This window comes from Mastacembelus armatus, chromosome 19 (genome assembly GCF_900324485.2).
Source record: "Mastacembelus armatus chromosome 19, fMasArm1.2, whole genome shotgun sequence".
Taxonomy (NCBI): Eukaryota; Metazoa; Chordata; class Actinopteri; order Synbranchiformes; family Mastacembelidae; genus Mastacembelus; species Mastacembelus armatus.
In genome coordinates this window covers 14,675,057-14,701,823 of record NC_046651.1, presented here as the reverse complement: position 1 = coordinate 14,701,823, position 26,767 = coordinate 14,675,057, and the positions used below count along the sequence as shown (strand labels likewise).

General features: G+C 40.5%; 1 pseudogene; it reads right to left on the bottom strand.

Moving 5' to 3' along the window:
• Positions 1-294: 294 nt before the first annotated feature.
• LOC113135801 (proteasome activator complex subunit 4B-like) lies at positions 295-26,767 on the bottom strand (annotated as a pseudogene).

Below are 26,767 nucleotides of genomic sequence, written 5' to 3'. Positions count from 1 at the left end.
AATATCTAAATCTGTGAAGTTAAGTGGCCACCTTTCATGCTGTTGAGCTGCTTGGTGAGACAAAATAATCACACCATGTCTGTTAAATTTTTTAAACTGTAGAGGACCGCTTTCCTGATGGGTTTACTAAAGGCCAACAATGGCACGTGAGGTTGCAGAGGCAGTGCACTCAGCCACTGCAGCATGTCAGACAGCACAGAAGACCAGAGTTACCAACAGTGTTAAAAGGTGTAATAATTTTTCAATGACAGTGGTCAGTCAGTCTGTAGCAGACCTGGCCAAGCAGATGGTTGTCTAGGCATAGTAACACGGTGATAGCAGCAGGTCTGTGAGCACAAGCAGGTGGTCATTAGTGAAGCTCCGCTGGTGCTCCTGCCAGTTATTATGATGAGTATCCCTGAACTCAGAAAGCGTCTTTTGGGACAAATTCCAAAATTACTGTTAATACCTTGGAAACATTTCACTTTAGTTGCTAGTAACTTTCTGGATTATTAAGATTTTACATGCAAAGAGTACCTTGATATCTCAGTTTTGTCTACAACAAAACTCATAAATAACAGAAACAACTACTATATAATACTAGTAGTCCGTCTTGTTTTTTACAGGATTTTATGACAAATTTTACATAAAGTTCTCAGTTCTTGATTATAAATGTAATTTTGAGAAGTCAGTCACACAGTTCACAACAAAGTATTTTCCTCCTGAATATTTTTTTCTCTGCCAACCTCAGTACACAGAGGAATAATACCAGCTTTCAACTGCAACTACAGGCTTTGGGCTTTTACGTAAACAAGATACACATACATCTTAATTTTGGTTTCGACAAGATATTTTCCCATCATTTTGGCCTGAATAAAAGCAAAAATGTAAAAATGTGAATTTTAAAGTGGTGTGCTTATCAAAATTAGGACATTCCAATATATTCTCCAGTAAACTCCTGCAACCAAGATGATGCTGATAGTTCTTTATCTTGCTTCATTTGTCTTGAGGAGCGAAAAAGTTAGGAGCAGATAACAGCTCATGATAACAGCCACTATCTATTCTTACAATGAGAGCAACCCTTAAGTTTACTAGTGAAACTAAAACAGGAAATATTTAGTGTTTTGAGCAATAAAACAGAGCCACTGCCACTTGCTGATCAGGAGACACATAATGTAAAACACAGTGTAGAATCCAACACTAGCTGACAATTTTCACAGTAATGGCCTAATTTGTTTACATGAGTTAAAAACCAATGAGGTAATAATACTTTATTTAGTTTAAAATACCACATATAACAATTTAAATGCAAAACCAAGAAATGATTTGAAGTGAAACAAGTCTGGAATGAAAGGGTAGGGTGGTACAACAAGCACAGAAAAACAGGGAATCATTACAACCCAGGATGTATTCATGGTTTAATCATTGAGTATATTAATTTTACATTATGGCCATGAAAACAATCAAATTAGATTTTAAGGAACAAAAAACTGCTTTATACTACAGATTAGCTTCCATACCTTATTATTCTGTACAAATCTGCTATTTCTATTTGTATAGAAAATGTGCACAGCCCTTCTTTCCAGCAGCTTTTGTAATACAATGGGTAATGCTGTTTTCTGATGTATTTTCTTTCTAATCTCCTTCTACTTTGCAATAGGAGAAGTGCCATCATCATTGGCACCCCATCACTGTAATGTATTATTTAAAATCTGCACTACGGCTTACATTGTATGTCTTCTTCATGCCTGAAATAAGGCCAAAGACAATTTTCTCCTCAATTGGACAATGAAATTGTATTCTTTCAGCTCACATTGTGTTGAGCTAGATGTTTGTATATGAGTGTATGCGTGTACTAATGTGTGTGTGTACCTCTATAGGTTGTGGGTTGTTGAGATGGTCGCTCAGGTCCATCAGTATCTGAGGCATCCAGTCTGGAACATCATAGGAGCTCGATAAGACGCACGCACTGAGGCTAAGCACTCCAGCATGGCGCCACACTAAGTCTGCACACACACACACACCGACACACACATAAATGGCAAGTTAAAATGGGCCACAGGATTTCAAGGCCCACAATTCCCCTGGGATAAAAAGGGGTAATAGGGCAAGTATTACTGTGATTGCCTTACTGTGTGACCGTGACATGTGCGTAAACGTGTGTATGTGTACCTGTGGGGGCCAGCTCTCCTCTGGCCTTGGGGAGGCAGGTCTGACTCAGCGTCTGGAGCTGTGTCTGCAGACTAGAGTCCAGAGGGGAGAACCGGCACTGCAGTAAACCACTGAGGGTGGTGCCTGCCATGTCCCTCACCTACAAAGAGGAGCTGGAGGAGGAGGAGGAGGGAAAGACAGCAAGGAGAGAGAAATAGTCAGAATGAAAAAAGAGACTTGGGAAGATGAGATCTAACAAATAAAGGACGCAATGGAGAGGCAGTTTTTGGGCAACAGACATATACACAATTTATAATAACATGCAAACGCAAGGAGATCGAGGAAAAGCGAGGAACATGGGACAGAGATGTGCTGGGGTAGCTGTTAAAGTGCGCAGAGGTGAAATTCACTTGCACAACATCACTGCCTTCCTGCATCACTTTGCATAAATTATGAATAAGCACTGAGTGATCGTTGATGCATTGAAAGGGACAATAATACAAAGACAACACATTCACCAGCTGTGCACTTGCACAAAATATTAAGAGCAACTGTTTTTGCTATTTCTACACCATGCTTGAAGCATAATGCACAGTGATACATTGATTTTCACCAAATCAAAAGGAGAGAGAGGTTAAAGAGAGAGAGAGGAAAAAGCACAAAGACAACTGAGACATGGATTGTACAAAAGATGACGTGATTCAATATTAGATCAGTGCAAGAGCTGATTTTAGTGCATTCAATAAGTAGACAACTGTTAGACAAGATTAACAGTCAAAACAAATATGCTTTACCAATTTATGTTTCGGGAATTAATTTATCATTTATAATTTATATTTAGATCATTTGAATTAGTGCCAGTTACACAGCCATAGTGCCCTATCAACATCCCCTGTAACCACTAAAGATAAGAAAGGCAATAAAATAGGAAAATAAATTAAGAGCTGAGCAGTAAGGAAGAGGGTTATTTTTAAGCAATAACTGAACAGAAAAGAGGGATTAAGATTTAGTGGGGAGAGACTAGGGGACAATAAGTGGCCATTTATAATCCTGTGACAATTATACCTTACAGAGGGGCGATGGCTGAATTAAACCAGCATTTGCTGCCTTTTTGTGCATACATTACATCGAGCCGTTCATCAAGCAGCAGCTGCATCACCAGCTTTTGGATTTGGAGCACCTTGGTAGGTACACTGAGCAGAGAAAACAAGTTGTAGAAAACCATGATCTGGTAGGTCAATACAAAGTAGTGTGTGTTCCATGACCTGCCATTTATAGAAGGAGTGTGATAGAGAGATGGAAAGGCGTTTGTGCAGAGTCCTCATGCAAGCTATCTGGCTTATGAGACTAATCAAAAAACCCCAAACTGCCATTGCAGTGTTTTCTCATCCCTGATACCATCAAAATGAAGCTGTAGACACAATGGTTGGATATTCCAAAAGCATTTGAGAGCAGACATTTCTCAGGGGTGCCACTCACATACAAAACTCACAGCAGAAGTACTGTAGGCATCACAAAGTAAGCAAATTAAAATAGCATAGGTTGTTTTTAGACTAACAACACCTTGGGCAGCATTAGGCTCGGGACACTGACGGCAGGGAGTTATGTGTTTGTGTGCACATATTACCTCTTCCAGTATTACCAGAACCAGAGGGATGTGTTCGGGATACAGCAGGCCCTGGGACATGAGAGAAAGACACGTGCGCGCATCCTGCTTCATCATAGCTCTCATCAATCTCCACTGGGGCAATCTGCAGGGAGAGAGATACAGTGAGAGAGATGGAGAGAGGTAGGAAGACACAGAGCTACGCACCATTTTGAGTAAATGAAGAGAGAAATTGAGTTTAATGGGCAAGTAAGATTGAGTGGGTAATAATGCTGTGGTGGGACCTGTGTGTGTGTGTGTGTGTGTGTGTTACCTTGAAGAGTAGCGGCAGGAGCTGTAGTTGCTGCTGAACAGGAGTGGTAAAAGTTTGCCCTGCACTCACCATCACATCACTTCACATAACACATACACAGAAGCAGACACGCACAGGGGAGATTTTGAGTTTCTGCCAAATAATAACAACAGGCCCAGTACTGTGACCTTACGGCATTGTTCTGGTAATAAAACACAATCGATCACAATTTAGTATCTAATGATTTGGATAATTTCATGACCAGAGATTTATCTGTATAATGGAAATTAGAGTAATGACAGAAACTAAAAGAACAACAATGCATAAATGTTAGAAAATGAGATCTAAATTCAGTCTTTGGGAAACAGGTATCTCACCATATAAAGATGTGTGAATAAATCTAAACAGAAGCTTAAATCTGGATCTAAAATGAAATATTTACTCGCAAATAATTCTGTCTTTTACACACCAACTGCTTGGCCTTGAGAAAAAAAGCTTTCAAACTAAATAAATAAAGTCTAGTAAAGAGTTATGATTATTGCACTTTCTTTGTATTTTACTTTTTAGTCCATTTTCAGTTACATTTTTTTTGTAAATTTTATTAGCCCACACACAAGCCTAAACACTTTCAATACTTACTCCCCATTGCATGTAATAAAGGTCTGGTGAATATTGTTTTATTAAGCTAAAACTAGTCTTTCTTTTTATTTTACTATGGTAATAAATTTGATAATGATCTGTTTATGAGTCCCAGGATGTTAGTAAAACCACAAACTTCCCATAATTGTGTCAACAATAGTAGCTACAGCTGTGCTTTCAGTGCATTCCTCTAGTGATATGTTTCCATGCAGATAGTTTTGGTTTGATTTATCCAGGTTTTGAGATATCTGAGATTTCTTCCACTGCTTTTGAAAAGAAAGCACACTACCAGTTAAAATCCACCTCCAACTGGTCAAATAAAAGAAAAAAAAATTGTGTGATGCTACCTGAGGTAATTGATATAAAAAAAAAATATTTTTGCAATCTGGAGGAACTGACCCCTTAACTGAATATATATAAAACAAAATGAACACAATTTATTTAAAGTGCTACTGGAGACAAGCCTGCAACAGAGAAAAATGAAATCAATAGTAAAATCTAGTATAAATTACTGTACTATGTGACCTGTGCAAATATTAATATTAGACTACCTTCCAAATATTGACTGTGACTCCTTTCATTAACTTCTCTTTGAAAGGTTTGAACACAAACCTGTGAAACTCCCCTGCATGTACCTTTGAAAGTAATTTAAAAGGTGAAATCAATAAGGATTCCCAGGTTTTGGTTCGTTTCATCTGGCTTCAGTTGGTCTATTTCATCAAGAAAATAAGCTGCTGATATAATATATATATATTATAATATATTATCTCCATAGTCATTGTCTATACCTGGCCTGCACCATGTCCATCCACCACACTGTTTACATGCTCTCGTGCACATTCTGTCTGACAGTCTGGGTGTGTTCATCTGTCTCCTGGGTGTTCTCATTGTGGACGTGGTTGTGGATCTCCAGCTCCGATGTGAGGGACTTGAGCAGCTCTAGGACCCGAGTGACGAACTCTGCCAGATGGGTGGGAGATGGGCTGGGTGTGAGGCAGGGCCACGTCCATCACAGAGATGTAGGTCAGGACGCTGGAGAGAGAGGGGCTAATCAAGGACAGGCAGGGGAAGAGGAGAGGAAGCAACAGAAAAGAAACAAAGAAAGTAAGAAATCAAAAATGGAATAGGAGCAGTTGAGGTATACATGGAGATAAATAAAGAGGAGTAGAAATGAACAGCTCAGACAGCTCACTAAATTAACCTATTTAAGTACATTTATATAAGCCAGGTGAGCTAATGGTTAGTTTGGTACCTGCCAATACACTCCCTGATATTTTTACACAGATATGTGGTTGTTGTGTTACTGCGGGAGTTTCATGATACAAATACACATGTGGTGTGTTATTCATGCACATACCTGGCATCCCTGTATGGGCCACGGTCTCCACAGAGCTGACTCTCCATCAGCAGTTCAAACAGCCAGAGGAGTTTCCTTTGGTCCTAGTTCTCCTGTTGCAGCCAATACAAAAGTGGCTCTGGAAATACTAATTCCAGTGGGTAACATGAATTTAGTCAGCTGAGGTAGTATATACACAGATTCCCAGATACTTCTACTTGGAGTTGAAATACAATAGAGAATGTAGTTTCTGGTTCAAAACCATACATAATAAAGTCAACAGGATTCAGTGTTTGGGAACAATAAGCAATCAGTTCTATAGCTGGCAGTAACAGGAGTGGACAGGATAACTGACAGACTAACAAAAAAAAAAAAAAAAAAAAAATCACTGTGCTGCAAAAAATTTTCCCTGAAATGGTTGTTATAATTATTTCTTCAAATTTGCCTTGTTTAATAAGCAAAAACAGATAAATTGCCAGATTTCCTTAATGAACCCTGAGCTACGTTGCACATGGTGTTTTGTATGTGTGCAACTCAGTCAGGCAGTAACTGCAGGTGCCCCAGTCTTTTTAGGTTTCATCTGTGATGGTGGTTAATGCTGTTCTTATCAAAGGGCACAACAGCTGCCATACCCTCTCCACCTCAGCATACACACACACACAAAGTTGTTATTAATATTGACTTTTCTTATCAAAAAGCAATGCAGTGTGTATATTGTCACTGTGTGTATGTGTCTTGCTGAAACTCCACAGTTTGCTGCCTCTGATTAGTCCTGCAGTAATCTCACATATACAGCACTGGGACCTCTCGTGGGGGTCACTGGCGAACTGCTCTAAATGAGGCCATAGTAACGGGAGGAACACGTCACCATAGTTACGAAACGGCCCCTGCCAATCAAATGTGAGGATGAGGGTTTATTCAGTGTGGAGAAACCAACACACTTTTTTTTAAACCAAAGAAATAAAGATTACAGTCATTCATTTGACGCAAGTGAATTGCCAGCCATGTGATGGACAACAATGAATCACGACAGCTGATGACACCAATTCCAGCTCTGCGTACTTCAATTTAGCCTTGGTTAGCAGTGGTATGCTGTGTCAATTGTTTGCAAAAGGTTTGCCAATTGAGTGGAGAAGAGAGTTTAAATTGCACCTTGAAGAGACACAAGTGCCGGGGGTTGAAGCTGTCTTTTACTTTCCGATCCTCCAGGGAGAGAGAAACGCTAAAAAACTGGTCAATAAACTCTGGATCTGAGAAATATTCAAAGATGATCTTTGCACCATGTGACACACAAACACAAATCTGATGTAATACAGAGGCATCACAGAGATATGTGATGTGGCAGGTCATCTTTTGCCTTTTCAGAAGCTGCATAGATCATCATTTCTCTGAAAGGAGCAGGAGACAAAGAAGAGGCTATGGTGATTTATAGATAACAACACAGAGAAAAAATGTGGATAGACACATACTGTCTTCAAATAAGCAGCAAGGATAAATGAATGATTAAAAAGTCAGTTAGTCAGCAAGCCATCCAGATAGCAATACACTCAGCCAGCTCTCCACCTATACATCAATTCTTCTATCTGGGCCAGGCAGTAAGTCATTCAGTCAGGCTTATCTAGGCCAGACCCTGACAGGAAGTCAGTTCAACACCCTGCTAGTTATTCAGCCACCCAAATCGGTCATCCAGCAGCTAGTCAGACATAAAGTTAGCCACAAAGCCACAAAGACAAGCATCAAATCAACCAGACAGTTAAATCAATCAGCTATTTAGCTCCATCCAACCAAGCAGTTAATCAGCCTTCCACTTTCTAAATCCAAAGCCTAAACACTCAGTCATTGCCTTTACTTCGGCCATGAGTAGTAGCCCCAGTGTGTTTTCTCCACATAGTGGTGAGTGTGCCACTGTTCCTGACTAAGAGGTAGGTTGTGGCTGTCGTACTGCAGCCAGAGTGTCCCATCGCGATCCCCAAAAGACACACCCTTGGATCTATTATCCCACCTATGTACGAGGCTCTGTGTGAAGTAAAGGACAGCGTCAGGGGGCAGTGGGTGATCTCAGAAGCAGAGACAGCAGGTCTTTGACCAAGACTAAAACACAAGCTGGTACACACACGAACACACCTGCACATTAGGAGCATCTGGATAATGCTAGTAATAATAATAATAATAAACAAACAAGTGACTGAAACATCTTATTACTTTGGTAATATTACATTATAGTACATTTATCTTTTCAATAAACATTTGTCCTGAGCCGCTGCTTCGACACACTGTTTTTCAGTATACTGTTATAGTGGTTTTTTATTTATAGGCCAACATCACTGGTTAGATGTCGTAGGAGGAGAAGTGTGTTTTTGCAACTGTTACTGGTGGTTGTAATGCTTTTTTTCAGTACATAACACCCACTGTATTAATTAACAAAACTCACATATGTATAATAACATACTATTGCACTGTATACCACTAAAAACTTTTAATTTAAATTGACTGATAACTAAGTACCAAGTTTATAATTATAATTTCATTTATTCTGTTTCTGATTCACTGATGCTAAATCCCCTCTTGCAGCTATTCCGTGGACAGTGCCTCTAAACATGACACATGGATCATGTGATTTCATTGACTTTCTCTACACATCTGTCAGATACCTAAAGGTGGAAGTGGACAATGGGAAGAAATAAGCAATTAAAAAACATCAGGTGAGAGTAGTGTATTGACTAATGGACATTTTGCTCACAGTGAAGTAGATCCCAATCATGCTGACGATTGATCCTGTCAGAGATGCCATCCAGCAGTTGACTGATGAAAGACTTCTCCAGGGTCATGGAGGGTGAAAGGCCAGACTGGATCCGAGCGCGCCAAACCTCCCCAACACAGTCCCAGTCCCTCACACTGCGCAGAAAAAATATGACTATACATACCCAGCAGGCAAGTAGAGAGCACCTGGACTGACAGAAACACATAAAATAAAGACATATGGAAGTCTATATTAATATAATAAGGTTAGACAACAATTGTGGTGGTATAACATTTAAAGAACTTCTAAATCAACATTTACAAGAAAGTTCACAATTTGGGGCTGGATCCTTCCCAGTCTGCATTTCCAGGCCAAATAGATCATCAGAGAAAATCTGACACAACGATGGCTAAATAGTGAGCACTCACCGATTCCTCTACCTCGCTAAATCTTTATTTTTATTAAATGACTGAACAGTGCCTGCCTAATGAGGAATTTTATAAACTTCGCACCAGTTCCTACCTTTGTAAAACAAGACCCCTGCTGCCCATTTAAAGATTAAATCAAATTTAAATAAATGTTAGGCCTCAAATTACATAAAAGGCAATTAGTAGAAGAAGTAAGACGAAGTAAGTATTAAAAGCGGTGCTGATATTGCCGGCCTGATTTCCAACAGAAAATTTTCCCAGAGTTTTGGTGCCCTGACAGTGAATGCCCCATCACCCCATGTCTCCAGTCTAGCCTTAGGGAAATTCAAAGAAGCAGCTAGTCTGTAGACCTCAGGCTATGAGCAAAGAATGTAAGAAGAGAAAAGGGCAAAAATATAAGATGGGGCAAGGCCTTCCTCTGATTTAAAACAAGCAGTAAAACTTTAAAAATCAATGCTGAAGGCCACAGGTAACCAGTGCTGCAAGGACAGAACCAAATATGTAATGAAAATAAGTTTTGGAAATGTCTATGTAGCAGAAGCTATAGGTTTCCAATATGTCTGCCAGCACATTTAGGGCCCTGCTATATACGTGCAAGGACACGCACATACAAATATACAGGTACACAAATGTACCTACAATATATACATTCCCAATTAATTTTTAATACATAGACATTTTTATGGTAATGCAATCAGAAAAAGGTGAATGGATTGAGAATAGATGTGTATTAAAATGGATGTGTGGGCTGTGTAAGTTTTACCTGGCTGATGGAAAGAAAAGCAGCAGCAGATCACAGAGCAGCTTCTGATGAGCCACTTTGTATTCACTGCCCTCAACCACCAGCTTCCTTAAGATTCACACAGAAACACATCCCTCATATATTATAAAAACACAAACATCTGACTGTGAATTATGGAACATATTTTATATACCTGTACATTATTTTATATACCTGTAATAAGTTACAGCTACAGTACATCAGCACAAACTAACCTCATGCTGGAGTTAAATCTGGTCAATGAGCAGTGCCCAAATGTGTTTTCCTATAAAGCTGCAGAAAGAAAGGCAACATACTTTAAATCCCCCTGTAACTGTCTCACTGGAACTAACGACAATCAGCAGCCTTCTGGCTTTTCCAACTCACCTTATTTTCCACTGCCTTCTTGACAAGAGTGTTGCTTCTCCAGCACGAGTCAAACTCCTTCTTGTGAGAGTGCCTCTGAAAAACATGAGGTCACTGATGATCTGTAGACAGACGGAAAGAGACAGGGGGCTGTGAGACCTTTGCTGGCCTACAATAGGATAGAATAATAACATACATAAATAATAGAAAAATCACAAGGGCCAGGGACCTTAATGATGACAAAGAGTGACCCTGTGTCATCCTCCAAGTGCTCAAAGACATGATATGGATTGGTAAAAAATGGATAGAGCTTAATTGCATATTTCGATCACATTTCGAACAGAGTAAGGAGATGGAGTCTAGTGGACTTAAATTCTTCACTCACGTAGTAGCAGTCTCATGGTTTGGCAGATGGACTCTCTGTAGTTTTCTAGTGAATCATCTGGAAGGGAGGAGATGCAGAGACGTCCAGTATGGACACAGAATACAGGATGAGCGTCTTATTATAGTCAACACCTATATGAGACCTGAACTCCCCCAGATTCACCATGGAGAGAGAGCATGCTGAAAAGAAGCAAAATGAGTAAAACAAGCCTGTATGAGAATGTGCATTTTTCTGTATATCAGCATGTGTGTAACTGCAGGACTCACAGGTCAGACACGTGTGATCCATGTAGAGGGGGGAACATGCTTCCAGCTCCAAGAAGGCATTGATGCACAATAACAAGACTCTGCAACAGCTCCTCCCTGTGAATCAGGCCAAACATTGCAGTCTTTTCTTAGCAGTGTGTGTGTTTGTGTGTATATTATGAATTAATTTGGTAAGTCAGGTAAATGATACTAGAAGCTAAATTCAACTTTTGTGCACTTGATTAGGCTTAATCAAAAGCATAAAGGCTAAAAACAGATGTTAAACTTCAGGTTTCATTTTTTGGACACGGAAAAACCTCATTTATCACTACAGAAAAGCTGTGGTTTGTTTTGTATCTGTGCCTGATTGCATCTAAAGATAGAAAATGGAAAAAAAGGACAGCACACCTGCTTATTGGCTGATCACCAGGGACGTGGCCCTTGATTCACTCCAGCTCAGGGTGCAGGAGGCGGGACAACAGCTGGAAAACAAAGTTCCCATCCTCCACACTAGGAACGTGCCAGTGCTCACCCAAGGCTGCCAGATCTCCAGCTCTGCCCCAGTCCTGGAGAAAAAGTGAGAAATGTTTTCTCAGAAAGATGTTCAGGGAGAAAGTTACTGCCAGTTTTTCCATCAGAACAACTGGGAACCAAACCAGCACAACTAATCCACCTCACAACCACAGAGCTGTGTCATCATCTGACATTTAACTATTTGAAACATGTGTAAAAGGCAAGGACAATGGAGAGAAAAATTTATTATACAACCAACTGATCTAGTAGCAGATGACAGACTAGCAGATCAATCCAATGAGAGCAGAGTACCACGAAAGGAAAGAAATTTGAAGAAATCTAAACAAAATACACAATCTGTGTCCATGAACTGCTGATGAAAGGAGGTTGGCATTCAAACTGTGAAAGCAGCAGAAGAACTTAGGTATAATTACCACCACCTAGACATCAAAACAGAAACACATGTCTCCTGCATTCATGTGCAAAAACCTGACAAAATACTACCAGAGTTTTGAAAAAAAAAAAAAAACCAGTTCCAGACAATCCGTTCTCTTGGGGGATAACAGAAGAACCGTAGGACAAACACTTTGGACAAAAGAATTTTGAACTTGCTTTTAGCAGCTTTAACAGAAGATAATGCAACATTTAAACAAAAGAACTTAGCACAATAGTTGTATTAAAAATTAAAAGTGAAACTTGCTCTTTAAGCCAAAAATGCAACCTTTCAAAATTCAGCACTTTATTTATACTCCATTTAAGCTTTAGCATTTATCATCATCCTGCCAACCAATCAGAGCTCAAGCTGTGTTCACGTCTTTTAACAAGTATTAAATAGTCAAGTGGAATAAATGTTCCTGTCATATATCAGAAATTTCTAACAACAACAATATTTTCCACTTGGAGAAAAAAAAAAACTACAGATATGTCAACAGACTGTTGGCAGAATGGAAATGTACCACAGCAGGCAGCTGCATCAAAATTCACTTGGTAACAATCTCCTACAAATACATAATACAAATGTGCAGTACTCAGTATTTTATAAGAATAAAACCTAAAATTAAAGCCTAACGTAAAAAGAAAAAAACTATATATTTTTGTGAAAGATATTCTTTGTTTAATTAATGAATTCATCTTGTGATCAGATTTATCCTTTGGACCTTTCTATGATCTCACCTTGTTTCAGTTTATGTTCACAGTCTGTTCATTTCCTTTGAAAGGGCAGTGAAATTTAGTCTTCCCCATTTTCCTTCTGTTCTCTATAATTGTCATTCCTGTTTTCTCTTTTTCTCTTTAGCAACACAAATATGTTGTCAGGCAACAAAAGCAACCTGGAATCAAATACCAGTTTATGGTCCAGCAGTGTAGCCATTTCACTTCAGTTTGATAAATGCTTTCAAATTGTATTCAGTGAAATGGGAACTGCATTGCAATTACAAAACCTGCAACAATCCCATTTAATTAAACTGCAAGAAAGAGCCATTTAAAGGTTCTGCCATGGCATTTTGTGATTCCAAGAAAACCTCATTGTCTCCTGTCACAGAGTAGATACTGTACTATAATAGCTGTGGTAACAGCTAATTTGCACTTGAGAGGGTTAGCAAATAAGCCATAGTCAAAGTGCGCAGTTAGAGTAGAGCAACTGGATTTAACTTTAGTATTAGTTTGTGAGTTTAAAAAATAGCTGTTGTTTTCTCTCTTAAAGGAAACCTCTTTTGTGCTGTAAAGTGCCACAGCAGTTTAAATATATATGTGTGTGTGTGTGTGTGTTTGCCCATATAGGGAGGTCAGTATGAGAGTCTTCAGAGGTGCTGCGGTAGATGAGGGACAGCGATTGGAGCGTGTACTCCAGCAGACTGCAGGCGAGTGTGTACGTCCGTTTACAGTGCGGACGCACACACATACACACAGAGGGTCCTCTCCAGGTTCCCGTGGTATTTTAACAGCTGTTCACCATCCACGTAGGCTACCTAAAAACACGCACATGAGCACATGCGCACACACAGACAAGCAATTCACTGGAGCGTTGTCTCTTAAACACTGAGGTTGTCCAGTAAATCACAGCATCTTGCTTGCTCACACTTGCATTAAGTTTAAAGGAGTAATAAAATACAACAGAAAGGATATCGATATGTTCTGCTTAATAAAGCTCTTTAATATTTAGGACCCTGTGTGGTGCATGCTGCACACTGCCAAAAATGTCTTTTGGTCATAATTGTGTAGAAACACGTGGAGTAAGACTCTACAGTTGTAGTAAGGAAAATGACATCGGACTTGAAATTTTCTTAATACAATTTGATCTGTAGTACGTACTAAGCACGTACGCCAAGCCCAGACACAGACTTTTCAATTCTTTTGAGGTTTAATAAAATTTTAAGACACAGACCAGATGAAATAAGTTAGTAGGATTAATATTTAGTAGAGTGTTGAAGTGCTTGGGATGTGATAGATGCTTGTCTCACCTCAGAGAGCAGCTGGAGATTTCACAACAGCTCTTTATCCAGCTCATTTTCACTCTGCAGCTCCTCATACATATATACACACACGCGCACACACACACACACACACACACACGCGCGCGCGCACACACACACACGCACACACACACACACAGAAACACACAGACACACACAATAAAGAAGCTGAGTAATGTGATGTATTGCTCCCCTGACAGGCCGAGTTCCTTTTGTTGAATTTTGAGGTCATTTCAATTTTTAGTTACACCAGCAGCATGACTCTCTGCATGGCAATAGCACTGTTGGTCGGTAAACCCATCAAGACTAAATTATCTGAACAATGAGGAGATTGAAAATTTTCTGCAGATATACATGGTCCCAAGAGGATGAATCCTACTGACTCTGGTGATCCCCAGACTTTTCCCCTGGTTCTGTCATAATGTTCATATAGTGTATATGGTCAAGATTGAAATGGAAGGACTTATTATGAAATTTGATACAGACATTTATATGGATTTATATTTAACATAGCATATACCTGTATGGCTATATCGTCCCATAGTCCACACATGAAAACATAGTGTTCTTAAAAGTGTTCTCATTGTTGTTTCATACAGTGTAGCCATCACTTTGTTCACTCCAAACTCCTGTTATTGCTATGGCAGAAAATTGTTTAATCTACAAATAATTTTCACTGATTAACAAACAGTTTAGTTTTAATAAGGCCTCCTAATTGCTCTGAGATCACTGTGACCTGATAATGTGTTACTGCAGGTTTCATTTAGCAGCGAATGGCCTCATGAATGAAGTCATTCAAAGCTCATTAGATTCTAGTGGCCTTGAACAGTCTTCACTAACAACTGTACCTACTTCACAGACAACTGTTCTACACACACACACACACCCTCACACACACACAAACAGTGTGATACTGACTGTTAGTAATGCGGAAAATGACGCTGCAGCAGTGAGGGACGAACAGACGGAGAGACTCAGCAGGATGAGACTGCAAATACAGACACAAAAGGTTCTCACACACACACACACACACACACACACACACACACGCGCAAATAAACAGTAAAACAGTAAATGAGGGTGAAACTAGGCTTTGATATGTACTGTAAGTGAAAAACAAACAAAATAATATGCCATGAGTTGGTGTCATGGCCCCATAAAGTTAGATTTTCCTGCAGCCATATAGGCAACATATGAAATATGACAGTTTTTCTTCTGTGGTACATTTTTTCAAAAACTTGAGATGTCAAATTCACAAATCTACACTACACAGAGACAGACAGAAAAAGCACTACCTGACAAACATACAGACATGCCTTTGCTGCAGCTCCATGTGTCAGCCACCATCCTGCCTGACACACGTCTCAAAGATGTTGGAAGTGACAAACTCAGACACGCACTGCAATGCCACCTAACACGAAGGCAAAGTTTACGTTCTAGTTCATGTGTTGAGATTTGAGTTTATCCACACTCAGGACAGTTTTCAAAGCAGTGTCACAGAAACAGCTGCCACCATACTGCCTTTATAACACAATCCCTGCTCTATATATTATTCTACAGCAACCATCATTGCATTAGGTTTATCCAGTCTGTGTGGTTCAGACATAAGGGACCTTCCTGTCTGATATCTTGTTCAGTAATAACTATTCAATTATGTGTGTGTGTGTCTGTTTTAACCACACAGCCTACTAATTTCTAGTCATTGAAGTAGACTTTATAATAGCAGACATTTTGAATTGCCTTAGGAGAAGCTACATTAATGATGGTTCGGTTCTATTCAAGTGTCTTTATGAGCCAGCATGCACAAAAACAACACCCTTATGGGTTTTATGATTCACACCTTTGCTTCTTCAGTGAAGAAGGCTTATACTGCCACTTTCCACTACATATGTTTTATGTGGGAATTGCTTTAGTACTTTCTAAACTAAAGTGTCCTATAACATCAATTTTAATCGGTTATTGCTATTCAGTTTCGAGTCATTATTAGAGACAAGTCAGTAATTACACAAATGAAGGTCAGTTTGCCTGTCAGAAGACATACTGTACTACTCCACCTGTGAAACTGGAAATCTCTAATGTTAAATAAAACTGCTGCAGTAAGTGTTGTGCCCATGTTGGACCTCAGTTCACAGAGTAAGAAGCTACTGTGAAAATTAGCATTAAGGTCCTTTAATGTTAATGGTCCGTCCTTGAAATTAATTCACAAGAAGCGTTCAACTGAGGTCAGAGTACAGCGAGGGTCAAAGTTAGACTTTTGGATTAGAGAATTAATGGACTTAAGTAAAAAAATGTGTCATTACCTTTAAGGCAAAATTGTGTCTGAGTGTTAGTGTGTGTGTGTACTGGTGCTAACAGTAAGAGACAGCCAGGGTATCCATCATCTTGTCTCGTCTGTTTCAGAGTACTGCTGTCTATCAGGGCAAAAACACCTGCACAAGCACAGATACTCAGACAAACTTGATCATAGACTTATAGTCATGTCAGCAATGAAAATGGGAGACAAAGGGTGAAAAAACTTAAAGGCTGTTTTATACAGCCACAAACTGAAACAGAAAGAGACACATTCATACTCAGGGTGATCAATTATGTGACACTGACTGTTGATTTGTCTCTACCTGTTCAGGAACTGAGGAACAAAGTCTCCAAACTCAGCAGCATGGATATGGTTAGCTTAGCTTAGCACAAGAAGGGGAACCAGCCTGTCTCTGGCAACCTCACAGGGATGACAACACTCCAGGAAAAACCACATCATGTTGTTGTGATATTTTGTTTTTTTTGTATAAACCAAACAAATGGAACATTATAACATGTTTGTTGATTTGTCGATTTTAGAGATGATGGTTGATACGAGTTTGTTCCCTATAAACAGAGCCAGGTTAACTGTTTTTATGTTTCCAGTTTTGTTGCTCAGCTTATCTAACTGGCAGCATAAAGAGAAAAAAACAAGGGCTTTAAATTATTATTGCCAAGTACTGCAAGGCTTTTTCCTTTTGTAGATATTATGATTCTTTAGTCACTTTTGTGATTAAATTGTTAATGTGTGTTCAGCGTGTACCTTTGTGAGATCACTGTGCCGAGACCGAGCAGATGAACAATCCACTAAAGGCACCAGAGTGGTAAAGGTGGCGATGAACTGGAACGTTATCTGGACAGAGCGACACAGCAGGAAGCAGATCAGTTTACATCATCTCATGCAATCTGAGCCTAAGTTAAATAACCTACCAGATGTCAGCGGTATAACTTTTTCAAAGGGATTCATTTATTCTGGTGTGATTATTATAGCCTGGAGACAGAGAACACACCAAAAGAGAAAACCAATCCATTTTACTAACCAAGCAGAAACTGGAGACAGAGCCACATTAATTGCAAGTTTTTCAAACAGAGATATTCATTCTATTTTGAGGAATTAATAGCACAAACCAGTGTGACAGAAGGGAATTTAATCAGGAAGAGCTGTATTGTCTACTCCAGAGGTTCCCAATCCTGGTCCTCAAGGAACACTGCCCTGCTTGATTTCGAGCTATTCCTGCCATAACCACAGCTGATTACCTGGATCAGGTGTGTTCAGCCAATCAGAAGCAGGAAGGGCAGGGGGAGTTGGAAAACAAGCAGGGCAGTATTCCTTGAGGACAATGGTTGGGAACCACTGGTCTACTACAACAATTCTTACTCATTCAACATTTCCTTTCCCCATCATGCACTTACTGAAGTCATTGGGTCCACCCGTGGTAGAGGGCCCATGAGCAGTGGGAGCACATGCACGCAGCCCACTGGGTAATGGCTGGCAGGGGAAACCAAGCTGCAAGTCATGTCCGTCATACAGCTGAAAGTGGTGATGAGGGTGTGCGGCCCCGTCAGTGTCTCCATGGCTGCATAGGTCCTGTTACACATGGCAAAATGTGGGATAGACGTGAGATAATTATATATTGTGAAGTGAAAGGAGCAGGTAGGTACATGGGTCTGCAACAAGTGGAACTCCAGGAGTTTGTTTGCTGATCAATTAATATTAATTCATATTATTTTGACAGTGTAACGGTGCAAAATGTCCCGGTGACAAGGTTCACAGCAGATTTCACACAGGTGGCATGGCGAGTTCTGGTGTAAGACGAGCCAGGTTCTGTAGAGTACGGGCTGCATCTGTACGCTCAGTTTCACTGCACATCACCAGAAATGGGCATATGAACAAGGAGCAACACACAGCCCAGTGTCAACAACAAAGCACTATATAGACACCATATAGACTGGTAGATAATTACAGATGACCTCTGCTTTGTTCAGATGAGATTTGTTGTGTGCCTGCTAGTGAGACACAGAATGGTTTGGACTTGTTAGGTAACTGACTGACACTGATGTAAAGGCTGTTTACATGCTAACAACCTAGTACACACTGATTTGTAGGTCAGAATAGCTGAAATCTGAGCTAAATGTGGCTACATTGAAGGTATATGAGATGTATAAGTTACACACAGAAAAACTTGTTTTACATTTCAGAGTCGGTATTTTAATACCTAAGTACCGTACATACAAAATTGAGCATTTAAAATCCTAACAGTTATATTTAACTTGGGGGCTCTAAAACCAATTTAGTCCTGCTGAGGACCACCTCACCAGGACGATTTTGGTAAATGTGATATTTGGTGGAAAAGAGACATTACTGATGAGATAAAACTGAAAACTTGGAGGTAGAAAAACAAAGTCATAGTCTAATAATAATAATCATCATCATAATCCGTCTCAAAAAATAAAAAAAAATTATGGTCTATAGTCATTTTAGTCATTAAACGTGGGTTCATAAGACCACTGTTTGGCTCTGATTACAAGAGAATGCTCACACCTACTCCCACAATGACACCTATGGTTTCTATTTCTGCCTGAATAGAAACAGTTCTGCCTTCCCAGTTAGTCTAGGGATTATTTTCACTGTTCTTTAAAATGTTGTCATAAAACCTATTTTTACGGATTCACTTTAATAACTAATAATTATACATTTAGTTTCATTGCTCGTTTTATTTGCTGTTTTGTCTGATCCTATTGTAATTGTATGCATGCACATGTTATATTCTTTATTGTAGTAACAGATTTCATTTTTTCCAGATGTCTAATGTTTAAACAGAGGTAACTATGCAAAATTTCATAAAGCCAGAAAGATTGTGGTACCAGCAAAGTTCAGTACTTGAACATGGCCAAAAGGGCGGCGCCAATGAGGCTGCAGGTAAACTCCTGTAAGTCTTGACACTCAAGAACCAGTGTGACCCAGCTGGGGCGTTCACACACACACACACGCACACGCACACACACACACACAGAAACTTGCTGTTATCATCCAGACACACATTCACACCGTCTGCTTTGAACAGATCTGTGATATTGCTCTTTCTCCGGTTGTTGTGCATTTCATTATGGTGCTGTTGGTGCACAGAGAGCTGGCCAAGTCCTGAATGACAGCTGAAAACATATTCACAACTTGCTCAGTGTTTGTGATTGTGTATGAGCGTAAGATTTACCTGCCAGAGACAATGATTGGAGGGGTGACAGAAGGAGGCTATGCTGCTGATGAGGCAGGTCAGGTCTTTCTGTTCTGGGGTTTTTGGCGCACCCTGCAGAGATATCAATTAACTTAGTGATTAAACATCTGCAATAATATTCCAATAATTTTTACATATTTTATGAGAAAAAATTGTAATGTGTGTACCAGAAGTGCTGTGCTCCACAAAACCAAGTGTTGGTAAGATACCACAGTGCCAGCATCTGACTGACTCCAATTGGAAGGTTCAGACTGAGCAGGATCCTGGTGAAAATCCACACGCACACACGCAGAGATTCACCCCATGTACATGGCCCAGCAGCCCCCAACAAAAATACATAAACAGACACTTGTATTTCTCACTGTGGGAATATAAGGGGCCCAGTGCACATAGCCAATGTTATCATCAGTGATTCGAGCAAACCGGTTCACCAGGTGCTACGAGACAAGAGACAAACAATAAGTGCAAGCACAGAGAACATCCCCGAAGGTGAAGGCTGTCATTGGAAGAATTAAATATAGTCACTTTGTAAATACAGAAGATGTTCAAGAAGAGAGGAAGTGTGCAAAGCCAGGCTGCATCATGCCAAAAGGCTGGATGAAAACAGAGCAGAGGCACAAATGGAAAAATGTGCACACTGAGTAGAAACTGCCAGTACTTTAACCCAACATTTCAACGTTTCAATCATCATCACCAGGAAATGTTAAAACATGTGCCATTCCAAATTCCTCTGGTCATATTGAGGAAAACTGAAAGCCACATTGAGCCACTGGCTAATAAATTAAAATATTTTTAAAAATCCAAATGACTGTATGTAACTTTGATCTGGCATCAAAGCGTCTACAAGGCACAGGGAGAGTATGTGTTTCTCTCACCGCTTCCCAGCTTGGCTGGTATTGCACTGACATCCAAATATTCATCAAATCACAACCTGAAATCTGAACACACAAATGCAAAATACCATTACATTCACACCCACTGACAGACACAGAGACACAGAGACACAGAGACACACACACACACACACACACACACACACACACACACACACACACACACACACACACACCTGAGGCTGAATTCCCTTCATCTATCTCCAGTTCCCCAAAATATAAACTCAGTCCCTCCCCAGTACATTCTGGAGGGGAGAGTGAAAACTGAAATGGAAAAACAGAGTATTAAAGATGATGTATTACGGAAACTGTGTGGAAACCGCTGATGAATCCAAGAATAAATCTAGACAAATAGCTTGTGTAAGTGCAAATACACTAAAGAATGCACTGAATGCTGTGAAGACGTTTCATAGCTGGAACACAACCATGAGCCGTGTGGAGAGAGAGGCAAAGATTTAACAAGAAGAAAAATTATTAGCAAAATAAACAAGAAAGGCTTTATTTACTGCAGCGCACAGGTGCAAAGGTGTAAACACAAGGCCTGAAAGCATGATTATACATGAAGCAATGCATTTAAAGCAACGTTACAATAGCAGGATCCTGCCAAATCACTTTAGAAACTGAGATTTAACAACTGATTTCCAGCACAAGTTTCCATGAGAAGACTAAAACTAGAAAAAACACAACACATTTTACACTTTTCTGTAGGTATAGATTGCACTACACATAAACAAAGGGTGTGTTTGGTAAAATTTTATGAATCCACTGTGTTAGCTCTGGCTCTGACAAGCTGCAAAACAGAGCCACTCAAGCTAGCTGACTTACTGGCGGCATGATAGTGGGCAGGAACAGCTCCATGCTGCTGATGGCCTTCTGCATGACCATGTCAAACACCCACAGCAGGGGGCGCCACTCATCCAGCCTCTCTTTGGTGGATGATGCAGTGAAATACCTGTGAAATTCATATAGCGAGGACAGACATTAGTACAAACAGATGCAGACGAGCACCAAGAGACGCAAGATACAAATACACAAACTGATCCTTAGTACAAAGCTCAACTGCTGATCAAAGCAATCCATTATTAGTTGCACAAATTACATGATCACAGAGGATGATCAGCATCTGATCAAAGCCTTCAAAACGTGGGGCCACTGAGCTGCAAAGAAGCAGAGAGATGTGTGAAGGTGTGTGTGGGAATTCTGCTTTAACTATCTGGTGAGAGCCACATGTTTTTCACCAAGTAAAAACTTTCAGGTTGCAACAGACATTTATTATTTTTTTTTATTTTTCAGTTAATCTGTGTATTATCTTTTCAATAAATATTTCAGACTTGCAACAGTGTTATACCATCAATAATTCACCAACTTCTCTACCAAGAATTAGATGTGAGAATTGAAACCATTCTCATGTCTGTACAGTGAAGCTCCAGTCAGGAAGTTATGGCTCCCACCCAAGAAATAGTCCAGTACAAACCACTCTATAATGGCAATTTATCATTTTACACTTTGATTTTTGAACAGATTAAGAAAAAAAGGTAGAAACTGTTGGATCTTGTAGCAGGCTAGCTGTTTCTTTATTTCCAGGCTTTGTGCTAACCTAAGTTGTCTACAGCTTCATATCTGGCATGCATACTATACATGACAGTTATATCAGCCTTATTATATAATGCTCAGTTAGAAGCCAATGATTCTCTTTTGTGCAGATAAATATTTGTCGAGTAGGAAGTTACTTACCTGAGGAACCAGATCAGTCCAAGATGCTCAGTTGTGGATCATACATTTGTCACCACAGGAACTGTAGGTCACCCCTTGACAGCAGTTCCTTTGCCCTATTTGAAGAAGTAATCCATTATCATCTTTGGGGTATTTAAGAATTGTTGTTGAGTTCTGTCATATTTAAACCTCTGAAAAAAAACCTTAGTTAAGACAAAATGACAGCAGCAATGTTAAACTGAAGTGAGGAACTACAGGGTGTCTAAAATAGCCTGTAATCGTGGGAAAATGAGTCACTAATTTGCAGGTTGCACTCAACCTGATGGCTGCCAACTTCCAGACATGTCTGCAAACATAATGCTGTGATTGTCTGTTTTCAGTGAAGCGTTACCAGACTGACAGCTGCAGACATTATTAATTTGCAGGTGTCAGAATTTACCTCTCCTATAAGGGCCCCCGTAGAGAAAAATAAAATAGATTTGAGATTTGTCACAAGTGGCTTCCTGCATGCTAACCATGCAGTGAAGTTATCTTTTCCTATAAATCTTGATTTTTCCAGTCACCTTGTTAAGCTTTTAAATTGCACAGTAACTGGTGTGCCACTGAGGACCACTTTATAAGCTTTAAAGTGGAGCAGTTTTTAATCCTCACAAGAACTTGTACAATGCTTTCTCTGTACAATATTACTTAGTTCTCTCTAAAATTGCAACTTTTATGGGCTTAAACCCCACAGTCTGAAAGTCCCAATACTGAAGAATATGCACAATTTTCCACATTCTGTTTCTCCCCATTTCTTCTAACAGCTATTGAACAGATTCTCAGTGGGGAGATTTGGAAAAATGCAGGAAAGAAGAAACCGTATATTAAATCCTGGCATTTAATATAAAGTTATCAATGCAACCACAGGGCGGCACAATCCAGTGTCTTCATGTGCTGGTCCCAAGTCTGGTCCCAAGATTACATCTTGTGCAGACGTTCCAACCTGAAAGAGATCAGTGACTGCAAAGTAGTGGCTGGGGAGAGTGTAGCCAGACAGCATAGGATGGTGGTGTGTAGGATGACTCTGGTGGTGAGGAAGATGAAGAGGACAAGGGCAGAGCAGAGGACCAAGTGGTGGAAGTTGAAAAAGGAAGAGTGTTGTGTGGCTTTCAGGGAGGAGCTGAAACAGGCTCTGGGAGGTCAGGAGGTTCTTCCAGATGACTGGACAGCTACAGCTAAAGTGATCAGGGAGACAGGTAGGAGGGTACTTGGTGTGTCATCTGGAAAGAGGAAGACAGATAAGGAGACTTGGTGTTGGAATGAGGAAGTTCAGGAGTGTGTTAAGAGGAAAAGGTTAGCTAAGAAGAAGTGGGACACTGAGGACAGAAGAGGACAGACAGGAGTACAGGGAGGTGCAGTGTAAAGTGAAGGTAGAGGTGGCAAAGGCCAAACAAAGTGTGTATGAGGATTTGTATGATAGGTTGGACACTAAGGAGGGAGAGGTGGATTTGTACAGGTTGGCGAGGCAGAGAGACAGAGATGGGAAGGATGTGCAGCAGGTTAGGGTGATTAAGGACAGGGATGGAAATGTGTTGACAGGTGCCTCAAGTGTGATGGAAAGATGGAAGGAATACTTTGAAGAGTTGGTGAATGAGGAAAATGTCAGAGAGCACAGAGTAGAAGAGGTGACTGTTGTGGAGCAGGAAGTAGCAAAGATCAGTAAGGATGAAGTGAGGAAGACATTGAAGACGATGAAGAGTGGAAAGGCAGTTAGTCCTGATGACATACCTGTGGAGGTATGGAAGTGTTTAGGAGAGGTGGCAGTGGAGTTTTTGACTGGGCTACTTAACAAGATCTTGGAGAGTGAGAGGATGCCTGAGGAATGGAGGAGAAGTGTACTGGTGTGGCAGAGAAGTATGTTCGAGTGGTGCAGGACATGTATGAGAGCTGTAAGACAGTGAGGAATGAAGGTTAGCTGCAGTAAAACAGAGTACATGTGTGTAAATGAGAGGGACTCAAGCAGAACGGTGAGGTTACAGGGAGTAGATGTGAAGAAGGTGGAGGATTTTAAGTACCTAGGGTCAACAGTCCAGAGCAACGGAGAGTGTGGAAAAGAAGTGAAGAGACGTGTGCAAGCAGGTTGGAACGGGTGGAGGAAAGTGTCAGGTGTGATGTGTGACAAAAGAGTGTCAGCAAGAATGAAAGGAAAGGTGGACAAGACAGTGGTGAGACCAGCAATGTCGTCTGGTTTAGAGACAGTGGCACTGAGACAAAGACAGGAGGCAGAGCTGGAGGTAGCAGAGCTGAAGATGTTGAGGTTCTCTCTGGGAGTGACGAGGATGGATAGGATCAGGAATGAGGACATCAGAGGGACAGCTCATGTTAGATGTTTTGGAGAAACAGCCAGGGAAGCCAGATTGAGATGGTTTGGACATGTTCAGAGGAGGGACAGTGAATACATTGGTAAAAGGATGCTGAGGTTAGAGCTGCCAGGAAGGAGGCCTAGAGGAAGACCAAAGAGGAGGTTCTTGGATGTAGTGAATGAGGACATGAGGATAGTTGGTGTGGGTGAGGAGGATACAGAGGATAGGGTTAAATGGAGGCAGATGATTCGCTGTGGCGACCCCTGAAGGGAGCAGCCGAAAAGAAAAGAAGATTTAATATGAAGTTATCCCAGACCTTTCTCTTCTGATTTAGTAGAAATCATTCAGATGAACGACATCTCCATGAAGATGTTATTTTGTGATGGATGTTAAAAATCACGGAAACATCTGGAGACAAATGAGAAGTGATGAATGTGACCCTCTTGGAGAATATCCCAAAGTCGCTGCAGAAGTGACAGATCTGATTTCAGAGACAAAAGCAGAAAATTCAGCTTAAAACGTAATAAATGTTAGGCTGACATACTGCACCATCCTTCTCTTTACTTACAATGAGTGTCTATGCTTGAGTGCAAGTGTGTGGAAAGACATTTACTCAAGTACTGTACTTTTTTTACAAGTATTCCTATTTTCTGCTGCTACATTTAGGAGAGGCACTTTTCACTCCTCTGCATTCATTTAACATACAGGTGCAACATTTTCTATAATAAAAATCTGTTTTTGAGGATTGTGTGTCCTTGGTGGAGATACCAGCTCTCCAAATGTTTTCGTTTATAACCCTGCAGGTTGTTTAAAGCTCCACAAGGCAGTGATCCAAAAGGCAGAGAGGTAAGTGATAAATCCACTTTAACACAACATGTGGTCTGACACTGGTACACCATCAGCAGCACAGTGACGTTAACCACCAGGGTTTCTCATTAAACTAAAGGAAGTTAAAGAGATTCAAGTTTTCCAAGGTCAAGAGCTGTCATGGCTATAAAAAAAATCCCTGTCACTGCTTAAAGATTAGTATTTCTGTCATACTTAGTTGGTTAAACTGTTATTTACTCTGCTATACTACATAATGTAACTCATCCATCTAACAGACCCAGACATCATCCCCCCAGTCATGTCCTACAGCTCTTCCTGGGGGATCCTGAGGTTTTCCCAGGCTAGATGGGACATCTAATCCCTCCAGCACATTTTGAGTCTGCCTCAGGGCCCACAGGGACAGAAGGCGTGTCTGAAGACCCTCAAGTGGCTTCTTTTCATTAATGTGAAGGATCTGTGGTTCTCCAAGCTCCTTCCTGGTGTCTGAGCTCTGTCCCCTATCAGTTAGTGTGTGATAGTGTGTGTTCGTATCACACCCACTTGAGAAGCAGAGAAAGCTATCTGCTGTAGCTCTGCATCATGTGAGGTTTCAGATTCTGCAGTATGACCAACTCATAGAGCAGCATGATGAAGAGAACAGTGCCCTCTTTACTGAACTCTGGCCTAACAGCTTCAAAAACCTGAGGTTCAGAGGTGAGCGGCAGTGAGCAGCTGAACGTGACTCATATTCTCAAAACACAGCAAATTATGTCGAGGTCCACTGTCTCAAATAACTCTACTACTACTCAGTTCACCAATATGAGCTGCTGCCAAGTGGACAGTGTTTATTTCAAGTTAGAGTGCAGAACACAATGATATTTTATTTAAAAGCAGACTAGAGCCTGGGGAAAACACCGGGTATTTAAATACAACTCAAATACACTATGGTCCCCATTTTGTGGAAAGTGAAACCGGATTATAGATCTAGTACTTTATACTTGGCTTTTTAACGTCTATGGGCATTTGTGATTTCGTTGGGCTGGTTGCATTGTGGTGAAAAACTCCAAAACATACCTCAGAGTAAATTTATCTAAATGAACTTCAGTACAGATTATTACTATAAATCCCAAACGACTATTGGTTTAACTTGGTGTTAGACCCCCTTTATCCAAAGGACAACCTGCAACACTTACCACAAAACAACCCCAGGCCACAGCTCTGGACAGGCTCGCTTTGAATCTGGTCCAACTGGTGGGATTAAGGTATCAGGACGCCTTATACGATCTCCATCTGAGGGACAAACGCAGCCTTTTCCCATCCACAGCCATATCCTACTGACAGTCAGCTCACTTTTAAAAAATGTTCTTCCGGACCTCATTTTTAAAATTGTGCCATGTGGAAAGTGCCGAAGTTCGTGCGTATAATCCGCTGTGTCCAGGCAGGTAGGCCACCACAGGAGCTCAGCCTAACTGAGCTCTACAAAGCCCTGAGCGCAGAGGGTCAGCTGTGTGTTGACCCGCAGTGTCAGGCGCTGCGTCACCTCTCACTTCCCACCCCACAGATCCTCCAGTTTCAT